General features: G+C 42.6%; 1 long non-coding RNA gene across 1 annotated transcript; it reads right to left on the bottom strand.

Annotated features, from left to right (window-relative positions):
* Window positions 1–233: 233 nt before the first annotated feature.
* LOC145504869 (uncharacterized) lies at window positions 234–9,555 on the bottom strand. The gene is made up of 4 exons (XR_014052559.1): window positions 5,960–9,555; window positions 3,141–3,263; window positions 1,318–1,501; window positions 234–421 (listed from the first exon to the last, which is right to left on the bottom strand). It is a non-coding gene; the product is annotated as an uncharacterized LOC145504869 (long non-coding RNA).
* Between the last annotated feature and the right edge of the window lie 304 nt (window positions 9,556–9,859).

Raw genomic sequence — 9,859 nt, 5'->3', positions numbered from 1 at the left:
GCATTGGCAGGTGGTTTCCCATCCACTGTACCACCAAGGAAGTCCTATATGCTCAGGAGCAACCGAATAGGGAAGTCCTATATGTAACTTTTAAAATAAACAATAGAGGAATAAATATGAAATTTAAAAACAAATGATTACCTATAAGACATAGGAAGAAATAGGGTTGAAGAAGATATAAAATAGAAACCAAACTGCTATAAGCATAATTGGTTTTGTAGACTTGGCTTTCAAACCATATAAATGTTTTATAAAATTACAAGCTAAAAAAAAAAGTAAACCTGGAAAAGGAAATGAAACAAAGGATTCTAAGTGTCAATGCAGTTTACATAACCACAGGGAGAGGAACTATTCCGTGGGACTTGAAAACTTCAGCTTGACTTCAGGCCCCTGGGAGGATGTATCTTCGGGACAAATAGAACTACAAGGAGAAAAACAACATCCAGTTAAACTCTTTTCAGAAATCATATTGTTGATGGAAATGTTGCTAGTTTTTCTGAGATGTATGTGTGTGTGTGTCGTGTGATAGAACAAATGCATAATTACATGATAATCCCCAGTGTCTTTAAAAACCATGATTCTCAACTTTGGGGAAAAGGAGATATAGGATTGAAGAATTTAAACAAAATCCCTATAATCCTGAACTTGAATTGGAAATATTTATATGAACTCCTAAAACTTATGACTTGGAGAAATGAGCTTATTTTCTAGCTCCATCTGCTAAAAAGTCTAGAAATGAGTAAACAGTTATCATAGATTACCTTTGTGCCCAGAGTGAGCTCCAAAAACACCATTTCCCACTAAAAGGAGCAAAGTGCCTTGAAGCAACAAGTGATTTCAGAATTAGAGCAGGAAATGTACAAGACGTTGCTAGAACATCTTGTCACACCAGATAGAAAGTTACCAAACATTACTCAGATCATATCAACCTTAAGAGGCTCCCACTGGCCAAGGATGGGACAGTGTGAAAATCAATAATGATAGTAATGACAATAAACTAAAATTCCTCCAATATTTAAATTCATGAATTTATGTTGATTCTAATAGATAACAATTGGAGACACTTGAAGAAGGCTAGTGAATCACTTCTTTTCTTTTATACCACTGGTAAATAAGGGGGAAATCAAGCATTTATTCTACTTTTCCTACATGGACAATTGCACTGGTTAACCAAGTAGCAGAAAAGTTTCTCTCCTCTTTACAGAAATATTACAGCTAACAAATGAAGACAAAATGGTAGAATATCATCATCACCATTTTGTAACTTCTAGTGAATTAATCAAAGAAGGCAATGGCAACCCACTCCAGTATTCTTGCCTGGAAATTCCCATGGATGGAGGAGCCTGGTAGGCTGCAGTCCATAGGGTTACGAAGAGTTGGACACAACTGAGCAACTTCACTTTCACTCTTCACTCTCATGCATTGGAGAAGGAAACGGCAACCCACTCCAGTGTTCTTGCCTGGAGAATCCCAGGGACGGAAGAGCCTGGTGGGCTGCCGTCTATGGGGTCACACAGAGTTGGACACGACTGAAGCGACTTAGCAGCAGCAGCAGCAGCAGCAGCAGCAGCAGTGAATTAATGTATCTGCAAATTGATTGTCAATGGCTGCTAATATCACGAAAAGAGAAACCAGATACTATATGCTTCCTGGTGGAAGAATACAGCATCTATAAAGAAGATCTACCAAAAAAAAAAAAAAACCAATCAGACCTGAAGCTGATTAAGCTCAAGATCCAACTGCCAATTGACAGGAAAACCAGAAGACAAAGAAATATGCACAATGATACCACTGGGATGAAGTCAGAAAACTCTAGACTGGAGAAACTGTATATGGTTAACAACCCTTGTTAATAACCCAGTTTCTTGAAGGGAAGAGACAGAGAAGAAGGAGAGAGAGAGAATGAGAGGGGAGAGGGAAATATAGAGATGAAGAGAAGCACAATGAGACACAGCAACCAGTCAGTGTGTGAGCCTTATTTGGACTTGGAATCAAATAAGGAAATGTTAAAAATAAATTATGACATATATGAGACAAATTGAAGTTTGAACACTGGCTAGATATTTGATGATATTAAGGACTCACTGCTATTTTTTTAGATGTGATCATGGTATTGTAGCTATGGTGTTTTTGTTATTGTTTTTTAAAGACTCTTCTTTTAGAGATTCATACAAAGCTGTTTATGGAAGAAATTCTATGATTCTGGAATTTGCTTCAAAATAATGCAAGATAGGGTGGAGGAAGTGAGTATATCTAACACGATACATGAGGACACAGATGATGAAACTGAGTGATAGGTCCATTTTTACATGCCTGACACCTTCTTATATATTCTATCTTTGTACATGCTTGGAATTTTCCATAATAAAAAGTTAGAAACAATATCTACTATGTACCAGGGACTAGCCTGGCATTAGCACACCTAAGTCATGAGCTGGCATCACAGACAAGCACAGAACTCTTCCTTCATGACTCGCACATGTGGGAAAGGATAGGAATTTGGTGGCAACGCCCTTAACTCTTCCCTTATTTGATGAGATGAATATGCAGTTTCCTTTGCCAAATTGGAAATTGAGAGCAGAATGCAACCCTGTCTAAACTGCTCCTCCGAGGAGCTCGTTGAAGGCCGGAACCATTACTCAGGGTCCAGCTGCACTGCATTTTCATCCACCCAGAAACACATGCAGATATGTGCGAGATCAAAATAGGCCCGCATGTGGGTTTTAACAAAGAGCAAGCAGACAAAAGCCCCACAGAGGCATCTGACCTCTCCCTTGGCCTCTGGGCCCTCCATGGAAATGTGAACTTTCCTTTGACACTCAGATGACACCCTTCGGCCATTAACAACAGTTCTATAGAGATTGGGCAGTGCCCTTTGGCTCCATCAGAAACAGGGGGCCCAAGGCTCTAAATTGTTGGCATTCACACCACAATCTCCCCTTATTTCTGGGCCCCACCCTATTTGGAGTTTAGTTCCCTGGTCCTGGAGGGTAAAAACATAAATTCAGCTGGACATTCCCGTGTCTTGAATGGTGACCTTTATTGTACACGCCTGGGATGTTTTCCCAAGGACTCAGAGAAAATGGTTTCATCAGAGAGAGACAATTGATATCATGAAAATGGCTAGTAGAAGATCAGACCTGGGTATGGGTGTCCTTGGGCTTGAATCTTGCGTTTAGCTTGCAGTGAGGGAATACTCCAGTCAGGATCCATATGGCTGTCTACCTAGTCAAGCACATCCTGAGCCTCTGAAATTAAAAAATCTGGAAGATATAAGGGAAAACAAGATAGTCTTTGCTCTTCAATTTAGGTCAAAGTACAATTGGACCGTGACTGAGAAGTTTAGAGGAGGGAGAGACAATATCCAAGTGCTGTGGTGAAGTTACAGCAGGTGAAGTGCAAGCCATACTTTAAGAGAGAAAAAAAAATTCCAATTTCAATAGTCAAGCACCCATCCTCTTGGCCACCAGCTAGGGGTAGGGTGCAAGGAGAACAGAGGACTCCAGGTGGAGGGAAGGTCTCAAAAAAACTCATGCATATAGGATATTATAAAGCCTTCTGCAAGTTTAATGAGTAAAACCATGGTGGTAGGGGACTTGCATAAATGCAAGGAGGCCTATCCAACCTCAGGAATTATTGTGGCCTATTTTATTTCCTTGTGGTTATTCATTGGTCTTTCAGAAGCTGGTTATCTTTTTTATAAAGAAAGAGGAAAAGCACAGGAGTCAAAGTAGTTGACTATGGCTTGATAATATGTGCAATGGATTAACCAATCCTGAAAGCAAAATTTAAAAACTGGGTCAGAATGATGTAGGTGCAGCAGCCTGGCTTATCCATACCAAAGAGGCTGTCTGCCAACCTCTTGAGTCCAGCTTTTCCAATCTCATGTTGGACCAAATATCTCACCAACTTCTTGGTAAACAATGGAAGATCCACATGGTTTGGTTTTTATGAACCTCAGCACTATGAACATTTGGGCTGGATAATTCTTTTTTTTGTAGGGGCCTGTCCTGTGTATAGCAGGATGTTTAGCACCCCAGGTTTTTATCAATCAGACACTAGGCATACTTGCCCCCCAAGGTGTGACAAATAAAATTGTCTCCAGACATTTCCCAACACTCTATGGGGTAGGTATGAAATTGCCCCAAATTGAGACCCATGATGTGCTTCCCAGGTGGCACTAGTGGTAAAGAACCCTCTTGCCAATGCAGGAGACATAGGACATGTGTTTGATCTCTGCGTTGGGAAGATCCCCTGGAGGAGGGCATGGCAACCCACTCCAGTATTCTTGGCTGGAGAATCCCTATGGACAGAGGAGCCTGGTGGGCTACAGTCCATGGGGATGCAAAGAGTTGGACATAACTGAAGCAAATTAACACACATGCGTGAGAACCACTATATATGTTATATGAAGACACAAAATTATATTAAAAGCTTACGTTTATTGGGTATTTATTACATGTTAGGCTCTCTATTAGGGCTTCCCTGGTAGCTCAGCTGGTAAAGAATCCACCTGCAATGCGGGAGACCTAGATTCGATCCCTGTGAGCAACACACTCCAGTATTCTTGCCTGGAGACACCCCGTGGACAGAGGAGCCTGGTGGGCTTCAGTCCGTGGGGTCACAAAGAGTTGGACACGACTGAGCAACTAAGGACACAAAGGCTCTTTATTACGTGTTTTAATACATTCACTCATTTAATCCTCTCAATACCTTGATGAAGTACAGGTATAATTATTATTCACATTTGACAGATAAAGAAACTGAGGGGCAGCAGTGTTTATCAAATTACTCAAACTCACGCTCCCCATGAGTAGCAGATTCAGGGTCTGATTTAAGCACTTTGACCTGGCACCAGCCTCTTGGCCATCAAGTTATACCCCAGAGTCCCAGGCCGCTCTCACCTGGTTGGGTAAACCAAATAGTGTGGGCATCAACAATACAAAAGCCCCTGCCAGCACTCCCTGTTTAATTGCTGGGACTTAGCAGACCCCAGGGTGGTACACGCATCTGAGGACTGAGTGGCTTGCCTGTATCCCACACTGACAACATCCTTTCTGGAACAGCTGTTGCCCCTGTGAATGCCTCATGGTCATACCTTTTTGCTTATCATTTGATAACATCTTTTTTGTTTTGTTTTGTTTATTTTTGGCTGTGCTACATGGCATGTGGAATCCTAGTTTCCCAACAAGGAATTGAACTCACATCCCTCTGGTGGAAGCACAGTCTTAACCACTGGACCACCAGAGGATTCCTTGACATCTTAATGGAGAACTAGTCTCCCTTTGGCTTCAACATGGAGGTGCATAAATTGCCTGAGTTTATTGTCTGTTTGAGCCTCAATTTCCTCATGTACATGACAGTATATATATATATATATATATACCCCCCACCCACCCACATACATATATATATTTAAGGTTACCATGCAGAATTATCATCTAGATTAGAAGTAATATAACGTTCCTGGTACACAGTAAGTACTTTTAGTGTTATTATTCTTATTCTCAGTTGTTAATCTACTCACAGGGACTGGATTGCCAGGTTGTTTCTTAGTGTTATTTACAGTCAGCAGAGAGAAAACAGAACTCAGAGATGAACACTCTGATAGCAGATGAGGCTAGGAAAATATACAGAGCACAAGTGCCAGGGGACAGCCTGGACTCGAGAGTGGCAATTATCAAAACTTTAGAAGTACTAAAAAGATGCCTGTAAGTTTCCTGCTTCTACATTTCAAGACAGTGCCATGCTTGTATTATAGCTACCAACAGCTGAGAGAAACGCTTTAGGGTGGGGTATGGTTTTTAGTGTTTCTCAGATCATGTTGTGCATATTCCACTGTCATTTTCTCAGCCTGGAACTCTGCTCCTGTGTGCTCAGAACCCACAAGACCCCAGGAAAATGACATTCAGCTCTCTGAGAGGCCCAACCATCTCCTATTTCAATCCTAGTTCATTACCTTGGTTCCCAGCACATGAACTTTGATGGCTTGGTCTTCACTGAATCATGAACCTAGACCAGTCCAACATGGTCTCTGAGCTGAACCTCTCATTGTTTTGTGCCAATTTCTGAAATACTGATTCATTTATTTCCTATCAGTCTGTATCCATCAGAAACACAGGTAGCAGAACTCATTCCTGAGTATAGGAGCTACTGGGAACAGGTGTCCGAATAATAACAATGTATACCAAAGGAGTATTTTGTGCAAAGATGGGCACAAAAAATGACAGAAATGGCCTAGACCTAACAGAAGCAGAAGATATTAAGAAGAGGTGGCAAGAATACACAGAAGAACTATACAAAAAAGATCTTCATGACCCAGATAACCACGATGGTGTGATCACTCACCTAGAGCCAGACATCCTAGAATGCGAAGTAAAGTAGGCCTTAGGAAGCATCACTACGAACAAAGCTAGTGGAGGTGACGGAATTCCAGTTGAGCTATTTCAAATCCTAAAAGATGATGCTGTGACAGTGCTGCACTCAATATGCCAGCAAATTTGGAAAACTCAGCAGTGGCCACAGGACTGGAAAAGGTGTTTTCATTCCAATCCCAAAGAAGGGCAATACCAAAGATTGTTCAAACTACCACACAATTGCACTCATCTCACACGCTAGCCAAGTAATGCTCAAAATTCTTCAAGCCAGGCTTCAACAGTATGTGAATCGTGAACTTCCAGATGTTCAAGCTGGATTTAGAAAAGGCAGAGGAACCAGTGATCAAATTGCCAACATCCATTGGATCATAGAAAAAGAGAATTCCAGATAAACATCTACTTCTGCTTTATTGAATACACCAAAGCCTTAGACTGTGTGGATTACAACAAATTCTGGAAAATTCTTAAAGAGATGGGACTACCAGACCACCTTACTTGCCTCCTGAGAAATTCATATGCAGGTCAAGAAGCAACAGTTAGAATCAGACATGGAACAATGGACTGGTTCCAAATTGGGAAAGGAGTACATCAAGGCTGTATATTGTCACCATGCTTACTTAACTTATATGCAGAGTACATCATGCAAAATACCGGGCTGGATGAAGCACAAGCTGAAATCAAGATTGCCGCGAGAAATATCAATAACCTCAGATATGCAGATGACACCACCCTTATGGCAGAAAGCGAACAGGAACTAAAGAGCCTCTTGATGAAGGTGAAAGAGCAGAGTGAAGAAGTTCGCTTGAAACTCAACATTCAAAAAATGACGATCATGGCATCATGTCTCATCACTTCATGGCAAATAGAGAGGGAAACAATGGAAACAATGAGAGACTATTTTGGGGGGCTCAAAAATCACTGCAGATGGTGACTGCAGTCATGAAATTAAAAGATGCTTGCTCCTTGGAAAAAAGCTATGACAAACCTAGACAGTATATTAAAAAGCAGAGATATTCTTTCGCCAACAAAGGGTCTGTCTAGTCAAAGTTATGGTTTTTCCAGTAGCCATGTATGGATGTGAGAGTTGGACTATAAAGAAAGCTGAGTGCTGAAGAATTGATGCTTTTGAACTGTGATGTTGGTGAAGACTCTTGAGAGTCCATTGGACTGCAAGAAGATCCAACCAGTCCATCCTAAAGGAAATCAGTCCTGAATATTCATTGGAAGGACTGATGCTGAAGATGAAACTCCCATACTTTGGCCACCTGATGCAAAGAACTGACTCACTGAAAAAGACTCTGATGCTGGGAAAGATCGAAGGCAGGAGGAGAAGCGGTCAGCAGATGATGATATGATTGGATGGTATCACCAACTTGATGCACATGAGTTTGAGCAGGCTCTGGGAGCTGGTGATGGACAGGGAAGCCTGGGGTGCTGCAGTCCATGGGGTCACAAAGAGTCAGACACAACTGAGCGACTGAACTAACTGACCACTTAGTGGGCACATATTATGTATATTTGAATTCTTATATTGCCCTTGTTAGGGCTTCCCTCGTGGCTCAGAGGGTAAAGCGTCTGCCTGCAACGCAGGAGACCTAGGTTTGATCCCTGCGTCGGGAAGATCTTCTGGAGAAGGAAATGGCACCCCACTTCAGTACTCTTGCCTGGAAAATCCCATGGACAGGGGAGCCTGGTAGGCTGCAGTCCATGGGGTCGCTAGGAGTCGGACACGGCTGAGCGACTTCACTTTCACCTTTCATGCATTGGAGAAGGAAATGGCAACCCACTCCAGTATTCTTGCCTGGAGAATCCCAGGGACAGGGGAGCCTGGTGGGCTGCCATCTATGGGGTCGCACAGAGTCAGACACGACTGAAGCAACTTAGCAGCAGCAGCAGCAGCAAGCTACCTCCCTCTCCTATGATGTGTGTGTATTAGGTGGGGCTGGGGGTGGGGGTCCACCGGGTCCAGTGGAGCTGGCAGAATCCTCTTTTATTTTACATACTGCTCATGAAACTAATTAATGACTGAATTAATGATGGAATGATTTGTGAAGTAGGAGTAGGATATGGGAGTAGACCATTCAGAAAGGAGAACCACAGGAAGGAAGAAGTCAAGAAGAGAAGGAGTCAGAGACAAAGGTAAAAAGGGGAAAGAGGAAGGAAGAAGGGAAGGAAGGAAGCTGCTTCCTCCTGCTATGGTAAAATTGACTCAGACAGCTATTTCCAGATGGCTTGTCAGTGAAGGGGGTGGAGCCCATGCCAGCTGGTGGGGCTCATCACTATCACTCACAAGGCATGTGCCTTCTGAGGAGCAGTGCTGATGGCCCCATTTTCACCTCAGAGGGAGGGACACTTCATGCTCACATGGAAGGGACCACATGAGGAGCATTTGACAAGGAATGCATTGATAAAGAAGATAAAGAAGATGCATACCCTACAAGAAGAGTCATTTCTAAGTGCCGCGAAGAAAATGGGACCAAGATGTTGTCCCAGACGCTCACAGGAGGCTGCCAGAAACATCCCTGAGTTCCCACTTCTGAACCACCCTCTGTGTACCCAAAGCTCTGCGTCACAAAGGCTGTATTTAGAAAGCAGAATTTTGCAATTGGCACATTTCTGTAAACACATAGATTTAATTCCAATTTTACAGCTCAGTTACTCCCTGTAACACACAGTCCATAAAGCATTTACAATGTTGTGTGAAATCTATTACCATTTACATTCCCTGCCCTCCATGCAGGTAGGATGGATCTAGGAACTTGGCCAGAGTCCTGGGGAAACAGCCAGGATTAAACAAAAACCACAAAAACTTCAACAATATAACAAGAACCCTGAATGGGATGTGAAGAGAACAGGAAACTCTTAAATACAAATCCCCTCAAGTAGGATCTGGGTCACATAGGGGTAAGATCAAGGACCTAAGAGAACTTTGGGGCCTCCTCTAGGTGACCAGATTGATGTTCAGCCCTACTCACAGTCTACATTTTAGGTACACTTGTTTTTCCAACACTCCATCAAAACCCACTTCCATTTTGTACCCAGCAATGGTTGTAAGGTCTTCCCAGATGGCTCAGTGGTAAAGAGTCTGCCTGCCAATTCAGGAGACTTGGGTTTGATCCCTCAGTCAGGAAGATCCCCTGGAGAAGGAAATGGCAATCCACTCCAGTACTGTTGCCTGGAAAATCCCCTGGTTAGAGGAGCCTAGTGGGCTACAATCCATGACATCACAAAGAGTTGGACAAGACTTTGCGACTAAGCAACAACAATAGTTGTAAATGTCCAGTGCATCATGTCAAATTCCACCAGCAGTGACCTACACCTTGGGACCTTTCTCCCAACACTTCCCTTAGATAGCGCCCTGGTTACTCTTGAACCCCTATAATTTCTGGCCCTTTAAAAAAAAATGCAAAATTACAAGTACAAAATCAGGTGCAGGGCCTTGTGAAGGGTCTGTTCCAGAAAAAGTCCCTCAAGCTTAAACC

Source organism: Giraffa tippelskirchi, chromosome 5 (assembly GCF_054371585.1).
Source record: "Giraffa tippelskirchi isolate mGirTip1 chromosome 5, T2T-mGirTip1v1.2.pri, whole genome shotgun sequence".
NCBI classification, from domain to species: Eukaryota; Metazoa; Chordata; class Mammalia; order Artiodactyla; family Giraffidae; genus Giraffa; species Giraffa tippelskirchi.
This window is presented reverse-complemented; position numbering and strand designations above follow the sequence as displayed.